The sequence below is a fragment of the Saccostrea cucullata genome, unplaced genomic scaffold (genome assembly GCF_032062105.1).
Source record: "Saccostrea cucullata isolate Sc308-1 unplaced genomic scaffold, CSIRO_AGI_Scuc_v1 ctg2605, whole genome shotgun sequence".
Lineage (NCBI taxonomy): Eukaryota > Metazoa > Mollusca > Bivalvia > Ostreida > Ostreidae > Saccostrea > Saccostrea cuccullata.
The window spans coordinates 46,378-54,536 of record NW_026940953.1 but is presented as its reverse complement, the minus strand read 5'-3'; the positions used below and the strand labels follow the sequence as shown (position 1 = coordinate 54,536).

Genomic DNA, 8,159 nt, shown 5'->3' with positions numbered 1-8,159 from the left:
ATTTTCCCCACCCACCCTCCTCTTGTTTTAGAACAAATACTGCTGTTCTTCTTATGTCATTGTAGCTGAAGACTTCCTGCTTAGCCTGTGTCCTTAATATCCCATGTCGCAGTGATAATCGTGTGCTCCAATATTCCTCAATGGTGCCCTGTTTGTTCCAGCGTCTTCATCAACTTGTGTTGCATTAGTGAATTCTGTATGATTGTGTATTCTTCAAAGACTGCCTGTTGGAAACAGCGTTCGCATCAACCAATGTCGTGGTGATGAGGTCTCTATTCTACCTATACCGTGATGACTACCTGTCTTGGATTCCGCATCAACCAATGTCGCGGTGATGAAGTCTCTGTTTTACCTATACCGTGATGACGGGCTGTTTGGAATACCGTCCACTTCAGCCTTGTTGTGGTTGGAATTCTTAGAGTTTGCGTATTCCGTCGCACCTCAACGCAATTGGACGAGTGCAACACATATTCTTACGCTCATTCCATTGTTTATTGACTTGATTATACCCGCACTTTCTAAAGAAAGTTCGGGTATATTGTTGTTACTCATGTCCGTCCGTCTGTCCGTCTGTTCTTACGAGAGGTACATTGTGGGGTAAAATTAACGTATTTTCCAGCAGTGTGGGGTTTTTTGGGTACTGTGGGGTTAACCCCATAATGAAGAGGTCTATTTACGTTCAAAATTACTCTATGAGGTCGAAAAACCTAAAATTAGATTTAACCTCACAAAGACTTTGTCCAAATTTTGGACATGTCCTTAGCCCAAAACGCTCAGACATTCAGAAATCTGCTGTTTAGAGGAGTTCGGTAATTGAATCGAGGAGTTCCGAATACCTGAGCATGCGCATATATTTAAAACTAACTGCGCATGCGCAGAATACGGAAGTAGCTGTATTTGGACACTTTGTATTAGCAGTGAGGAAATTCGGAAACACAAAAAGCAAATGCAGTAAGTCTTACTATTTTGTTGCACCACATTGAAAAAAAGCTTTGTAAGTTGTTTGACATGCTTCATACGTACATTATGCAGTTGTAGAATTCATTTAAAGTCAAGGAAAGGAAATCTGTAGTCCACATAAACACATACCTATTGAAAACGGGCTTTTGTAAAAAAAAAAAATGATAATGAATGCACTGATAGTTCTTTTTTTAATCAGAGGTCTGCAATGAAAATCGACCGATACCCGGGGGGTCGGGCTAGTGGTTTTCTGCAAGAAGGTCGCCCCGTTGGCCAGTAAAAAAAGATAATATTATTTATACACATGCAATACATGCAAAGCACACCTGGTACGTATTTTCACTCGTTTTTTGCTATAAAAATCCAAACCATTTAAATTTTCCATATAACATGCTCCAACTGTCAATAAATCTCCATAATTTTATCCGTGTTGGAGTACTACTTGGCTTATTTACTTCCAAAAACGATCGTGTTTTCTTAATTCGAATTTTCTCTATACCTATGGTAAATACATGCAAATATCTCATAACATAAATACATGTGATTCTTCCGACGGGAGACAAAATCTCTGGATTTTTCACGCCTCTTCCGCCCCTCCCGATTAATTTTTAAATCTTCCGTGTTAAATTTTTTTCAAATTGAATATTTTTGGCTTTAATTTTATTCTGTTTCGTAGTAAAATTGCTCTCTCTCTCTCTCTCTCTCTCTCTCTCTCTCTCTCTCTCTCTGAATTCATTCTAGATACGTACCAATTGTTTATCTACTCTTCACACATTTGTTTACATGTACTTGTAATCATACCTTAATCTATAGAGAGAAAATCAGAATGGAAAAATGGAATTAACAATGTCACTGCAATAAATTTTCACAGCAAGTAGGCTTCGTAGGAATCAACATGGGGTTGTATAATTAGGTTATAAAATTTAGTGGTATATCAATTTGATAAATGACAATCAATGTTTATAAATGAGTGCAGGACATTTTAATCAGTTGTTAGAATACCCAATATGTCACATTTTTACACATTCGCTTGTGTAATTATGTGCCCGATAATAAAATTCACCTATTAAAGAAATTAAACAAATTACCTTTAGATACGCTTATATAACTCTGTTTGTGTTAATTAAAAAAATATAATTCCTGTAAGATCAATTTGTACTTATTTTTCAAGATTGACGATTGAAAATTTAAAAGAAATAAATCACAATTAATAGTTTTTCCATAGCTTAACTTAAAGAAATTCAAGCTTAAAGCTACATTTTGTAATTTACAATATTAATTCATCATTACTTTGAATATTTACAGTGAGAGTATGTGACTTGGCCAATACGGGGCTATCAGTATTTTCACACCTGTTAGATTTTGATTCCGTGTAGAAGCTCTAATTGCAACTTTTGTCAAAACAAATGTTTTGTATAGCATGATCATCTCGTGAATTTCACTATCAGGAGACGATCGATAGGGATTAGTTACGCTCTACTGCACTTGACACCTGTGTTGTGTAGAATGATTTTAAACTGCGTAAATACAAATCTTTGGTCAATTGAATAATTTTTTTGTGTGTGTCTGTATGTTAGATAGAAATTCTGACAGCTTTATAAAAATAATATTAAAAATTTACCAGACTTTAAAAACTTCAGCAAACTAGTTGATCGAGGATTAATTGAAAGGGGGGGGGGGTTACACTGCTGATCATTACCTGAACATATGATAGTGAAGTTTTTAAATGGATTTTATTGACACTTACTGAAATAAATTTTTATACTTTTAATTCACCATTAAACTGTCTTTTAATCAAAGCTTGTGTATTTTTTCTTATTAAAAAAATAGATAGTAGTAAGACACATGTATTTCTTCTTGAATGATACTGTAATTCAATTATCATATATTTGAATGTAACAAAAGAACACTCTGAGTTCCCGAAACTAGTCAAAAATATGTCGGACAATTGTCCTGTAAATATTCAAAATTCACCGGACAGTTGTAAAATTTACCTGACATTAATTTTTTGTATGTAAATTTAACATATTATAGGATTGGAAATTGTGTCGATATAATAAATAATATGTGTAAATAAAAAGATGGCAAATGCAGATTTTTTTTAAAAAAATTATTAAAATATTTTCTATAAGGCCTGTGTATGCAGGATTTGACGTCGCCGACGGCGTGTGATGACCAATGCTTAATTCATCGTATAAAATTATTATGTCCTTTCTGACAGATTTTTTTAAAATTTTTTTTTAAATAAAATCTGCAACATGACAACTCTTGGTTGATTGTTTGGAATTAGTGGGAAATATATGTTGTTTTCCAGGCTTTTTTCTTTTGGATTTTGGATGTTGGTATTTTATGTGCCAGGAAAAATATTACGTAAAATATCAAACTCGTTTTAAAAAGCCTGGAAAACGTCCGATATTTCTGACTAGTTTAAATTTATTATACAACCTCCACATAGTTAAAAATATCTACTAATGATATAAAGATATGCAAATTTATCATGAAAATGATGATTTTAAGTGAATTTGTTGTCGTTTTACTACATTCAAGTCAGTCCGCTATTTTTAGAAAAGGGGAAAAACGCGCATGTATTTTAAATGCTATCAAATACATTAAAAAAAATCCAGAAGTTGGTATAATATTATCATGCTAATAGATTAAATTATAGAGAAAATAATAAATGGTAACAAATTGTTTGTAATCAAGCAAAATAGCAGGCAACTCTTGCAACCCTGCAAATTCGTCCTTCAAAACGAAAGTAGATTGTCACATTTTTTTACTGTCAGAACTACAGAGTGCATATATTTATCAGAGGGAAAATATTTGTTTGACAGTGTTTTTAAACCTGTTTTTCCTCCCAGACTTATGGAAATTATTTCTTTTTTAATATGTAGCTTTTTATAGTAGACAATTTTACACATTTTATTTAAACAAGATCTGGCGCGCCCATGACGTTTTTTTTTTTCATTCCTTTAGTTTTGCATTTGTTTATTGTCAGGACAATTGAATTAAATTATTTTGTTAAGATTATATGTAAACGTTATACAGTCTGTAAAAAAAAAAACATCGGACATTTTGACCGATAAGATTAAGATTTTACCGGTCCAATTCAAAGTTTACCGGGGATCCCCGGTGGACCGGTGCGTTTCGGGAACTCTGATAATTTACACTTATGAATGTATGAAGTTTAACTGTTTTGTAGGAACAGAAACATGCACAAAACCTTAAAAATTTGGAATTCTTTAATTTGATATTTTTTAAATAAGCATGGATTAGTATATATATACACACATACAAAGGTTATGTGAAATTGACATGTTTAATTAAATCAACTGTAGTGGTTATTGCTGTTTATTTATTGACCGACTGGCTACTTCTTGGGCAAACTGGAATAAGAGGCCACCTGGCTAGTTTCTGGACTTCCCAAATTAAAACAAGTTTGACTGTACTTTTTCACCTTTTACCAATATAAGAAAGAAGTTCACAGTACATTACAACTATGCTATAAATAAATTTCGATGAATTTTAATTAGTAACTCGGAATTTTTGTATGTGTTATAAATAAACATTTGCTTCTGTATTCCTTTGTAGAGTTCAGATACCACTGAAAGTGAACATCAGTGGAACTTTGATGATCTATTGTTGCAGCAACACCAGCAGGCGTCGGACATTCATAAAGTTGAAAGAACAAACCTGTGTCTTGAACACACAATTTGTGATCTGAATATAGTTCACAAATTTAAGGAAAGCAACTATTAAAGACATCCAGATCAGTGGTTAGTACATGTTATAAGTGCCCATAAAATCAAGACAACAATATTATGTTACAATAAATTAAAACATAACCTGTAAAAAAAATTCAACATTATCATTTACAAATATATTTTACTGTATTTTTTTTTGACAGGTATACATGAAGTATGAGTTAAAGACTTTTCAGAAGAACAAGCACAATCCCGATTCATTTTTGCCATTGCCTTCTCCAGACGGCGACATTCAGGACCTGACTTACTTTTCAGAAAAAGAAGATGAATCGATTTTTGAAAGTTGATCTAAAAAAGATAATATTTACATGGGTCGTGGATTTGAATTACATTTTCTTGATGGGCAACTAGTTTCAAGTATTTGGATGTCTATTCTCAAGTTACTGCAAACCTTAAATTAACTTCTTGATTATTAGTTAAATGTGAGACCGTGTCTTAGTTGAAGTAATCATTTTTTGAATTGAGCTATGTAATCTCTGATTACTTATGTTTATGAGTAGTGTTCAGCTTTAAGACAAAAGGATCTTTTATGAACATTGCATTCGGCATGGCGAATTTCTATACATTAACAGTCATAGTTTTCGTCTTTTTTAATTAGCGATCTCATTTTAAATGCGAGAAATAATTATTAAACTGAAATGTACATTTATGTTGTTTGATTTTTATTTTTTGAAAAATTTAAATCAATTGCATGTTTTTTTTTTTTTCATTTTATTTTAGGGGATGGGAGTGGGGGTGCAGCTCTAAGTTTGAGTATATTTTCCAAAAGGATGTACATCGTTATTTTTGTTTTAAGATCAATTTTAAAATGCAAAATGATGAGATATTAGACAACACTTTTTTTCTTAAAACTTCATTTTAATTAATATATTTTGTTTAAAATAAGTAACAATAACATGCAAGTTTTAGAGTTATTTGACAACTCACTATATACTTGTTTTTTTTTTTTTACATCTATGAAGATTGTCTCAAATTTTGAGGTTTTTTTTTTTCTGTGTTCTACATTTATTGACATGTTTCTTATCTGTGTTCAACTTGTCGAGTAACTGAAAAGTTTGATTAAATTTTTTTTTAAAAATCAGGATCATCTCTTTTATTTATTATTATTAATTTACAATGAAATTATGTATGCTTTTGATGCATAATGTACACTTCAAATTCATGCACCAGCAGATTCAAAGGAAAAATTCTCATTAGAAATAAGCAGTGAAGATAAAGAGATTATCCAATTAAAAATAGTTTGAAAAATATTTAAAACAAATTTTCGAGTATGTTATCAAAATAGGAAAAAGTATTATGAGTATTGTTTGGTATTTTTAATAGTAAAAAAAGGATATGACGTACTGGCAATCGCATCATCTCACTCAGGGTCTTTCCGTCAGAGTTCGGAAAAACAACCTCGAATGTATTAACATCACCAGATGTTAAAGGTTTTGCTTTTCTTGTTTTTTTCAAATATAGGATAGAGGAAGTAAGAAGTCCCTTTTATAGTATATTTTATGTAATATCATAGCATTGAATAAAGTTAAACTCCATATTCCACAGATAAAAGGTCTTCATGCATTTATTTCGAAGATCATGAAAAGGGGGGTTGTTGCCATGGCGTCTAACTAATACATTCGAGGTCGTTTGTCAGCTAGTCAGAAAGGCTCGAGAAGTTGCGATTGAACATAGTGGGGGTACTTGTTCTTTTATTACCAGTCCCTGGTAGAGTTTTTTGATATTAGAACATACTGGCCATGGAGTTTTCAAACACTTCAATTCATATGGTTACTGGTATCTGTTACATGAGAACACAGCGGGGTTTATTGTTTAACACTCTGAGGTTACTAAGATGTCTGATATTTTCTATCAGAACATATTGTGGTTCTTGTCTAACACTTTGTGGGGTTAATGTTATCTTTTATCTATATAAGAACATAATGGGGTTGTTACACGTTACGGGGTTAGTGTTGTCTATTATCTTTATGAGAGTACATAGTGGGGTTGTTGTCCTAACGCTGTATGGGGTTAGTGTTGCCTATTATCTTTATGAGAGTACATAGTGGGGTTGCTATCCAAACACTTTATGGGTTAATGTTGTCTGTTATCTTTGTGAGAGTACATAGTGGGGTTGCTGTCCAAACACTTTATGGGGTTAGTGTTGTCTGTTATCTTTATAAGAATACATAGTGGGGTTGCTGTCCAAACACTTTAAGGGGTTAGTGTTGTCTATTATCTTTTTAAGAGTACATAGTGGGGTTGCTGTCCAAACACTTTAAGGGGTTAGTGATGTCTATTATCTTTATGAGAGTACATAGTGGGGTTGCTGTCCAAACACTTTATGGGGTTAGTGTTGTCTATTATCTTTATGAGAGTACATAGTGGGGTTGCTGTCCAAACGCTTAATGGGGTTAGTGTTGTCTATTATCTTTATGAGAGTACATAGTGGGGTTGCTGTCCAAACACTTTATGGGGTTAGTGCTGTCTATTATCTTTATGAGAGTACATAGTGGGGTTGCTGTCCAAACACTTTATGGGGTTAGTGTTGTCTATTATCTTTATGAGAGTACATAGTGGGGTTGCCGTCCAAAGACTTTATGGGGTTAGTGTTGTCTATTATCTTTATGAGAGAACATAGTGGGATTGCTGTCCAAACGCTTAATGGGGTTAGTGTTGTCTATAATCTTTATGAGAGTACATAGTGGGGTTGCTGTCCAAACACTTTATGGGGTTAGTGTTGTCTATTATCTTTATAACAGTACATAGTGGGATTGCTGACCAAACACTTTATGGGGTTAGTGTTGTCTATTATCTTTATGAGAGTACATAGTGGGGTTGCCGTCCAAACACTTTATGGGGTTAGTGTTGTCTGTTATCTTTGTGAGAGTACATAGTGGGGTTGCTGTCCAAACGCTTAATGGGGTTAGTGTTGTCTATTATCTTTATAAGAGTACACACTGGGGTTGTTTGTCTTATAATTTATTGGGTTAGTGTTGTCTGTTATATCTATATAGCATAGTGGGGTTGTTTGTTTAACACTTTCTTGGATATTCTTGTCTATCATCTTCATGTGAAAACATGATGGGTTAATTTACTTTGATGCAACAGTTATCCTCAAATAAAAACAATTTTTTGCATTGTTACTGCTATGCAGTAGTTGAAAAATGTTATTGCTATATCCGTTCTAAGTTATTCAGAAAAACAGTAACAATTTTAAGTACTTATAATTAGTTGCCTGTAAAGTTGACTTGATATTAAATAATTAATTTTTAACCCCACAAATATAGATCTTTAACCCCACAAATATAGATCTTAAACCCCACAAATATAGACCTTTAACCCCACAATATACCATTTGTTTGAATTCCTAATGAAACCTCTCAAGTCACCACTGTACTATTAATAACCCCACAAAGCAAAATGATAACCCCGCACCTTCCGTAAAATGCACAATGT

The 8,159-nt window shown here is 32.9% G+C and overlaps 1 long non-coding RNA gene across 1 annotated transcript; it reads left to right on the top strand.

Annotated features, from left to right (window-relative positions):
• Positions 1-559: 559 nt before the first annotated feature.
• On the top strand, positions 560-6,450 carry LOC134256702 (uncharacterized). The gene is made up of 3 exons (XR_009989772.1): positions 560-1,289; positions 4,549-4,733; positions 4,865-6,450. It is a non-coding gene; the product is annotated as an uncharacterized LOC134256702 (long non-coding RNA).
• The last annotated feature ends 1,709 nt before the right edge of the window (positions 6,451-8,159 follow it).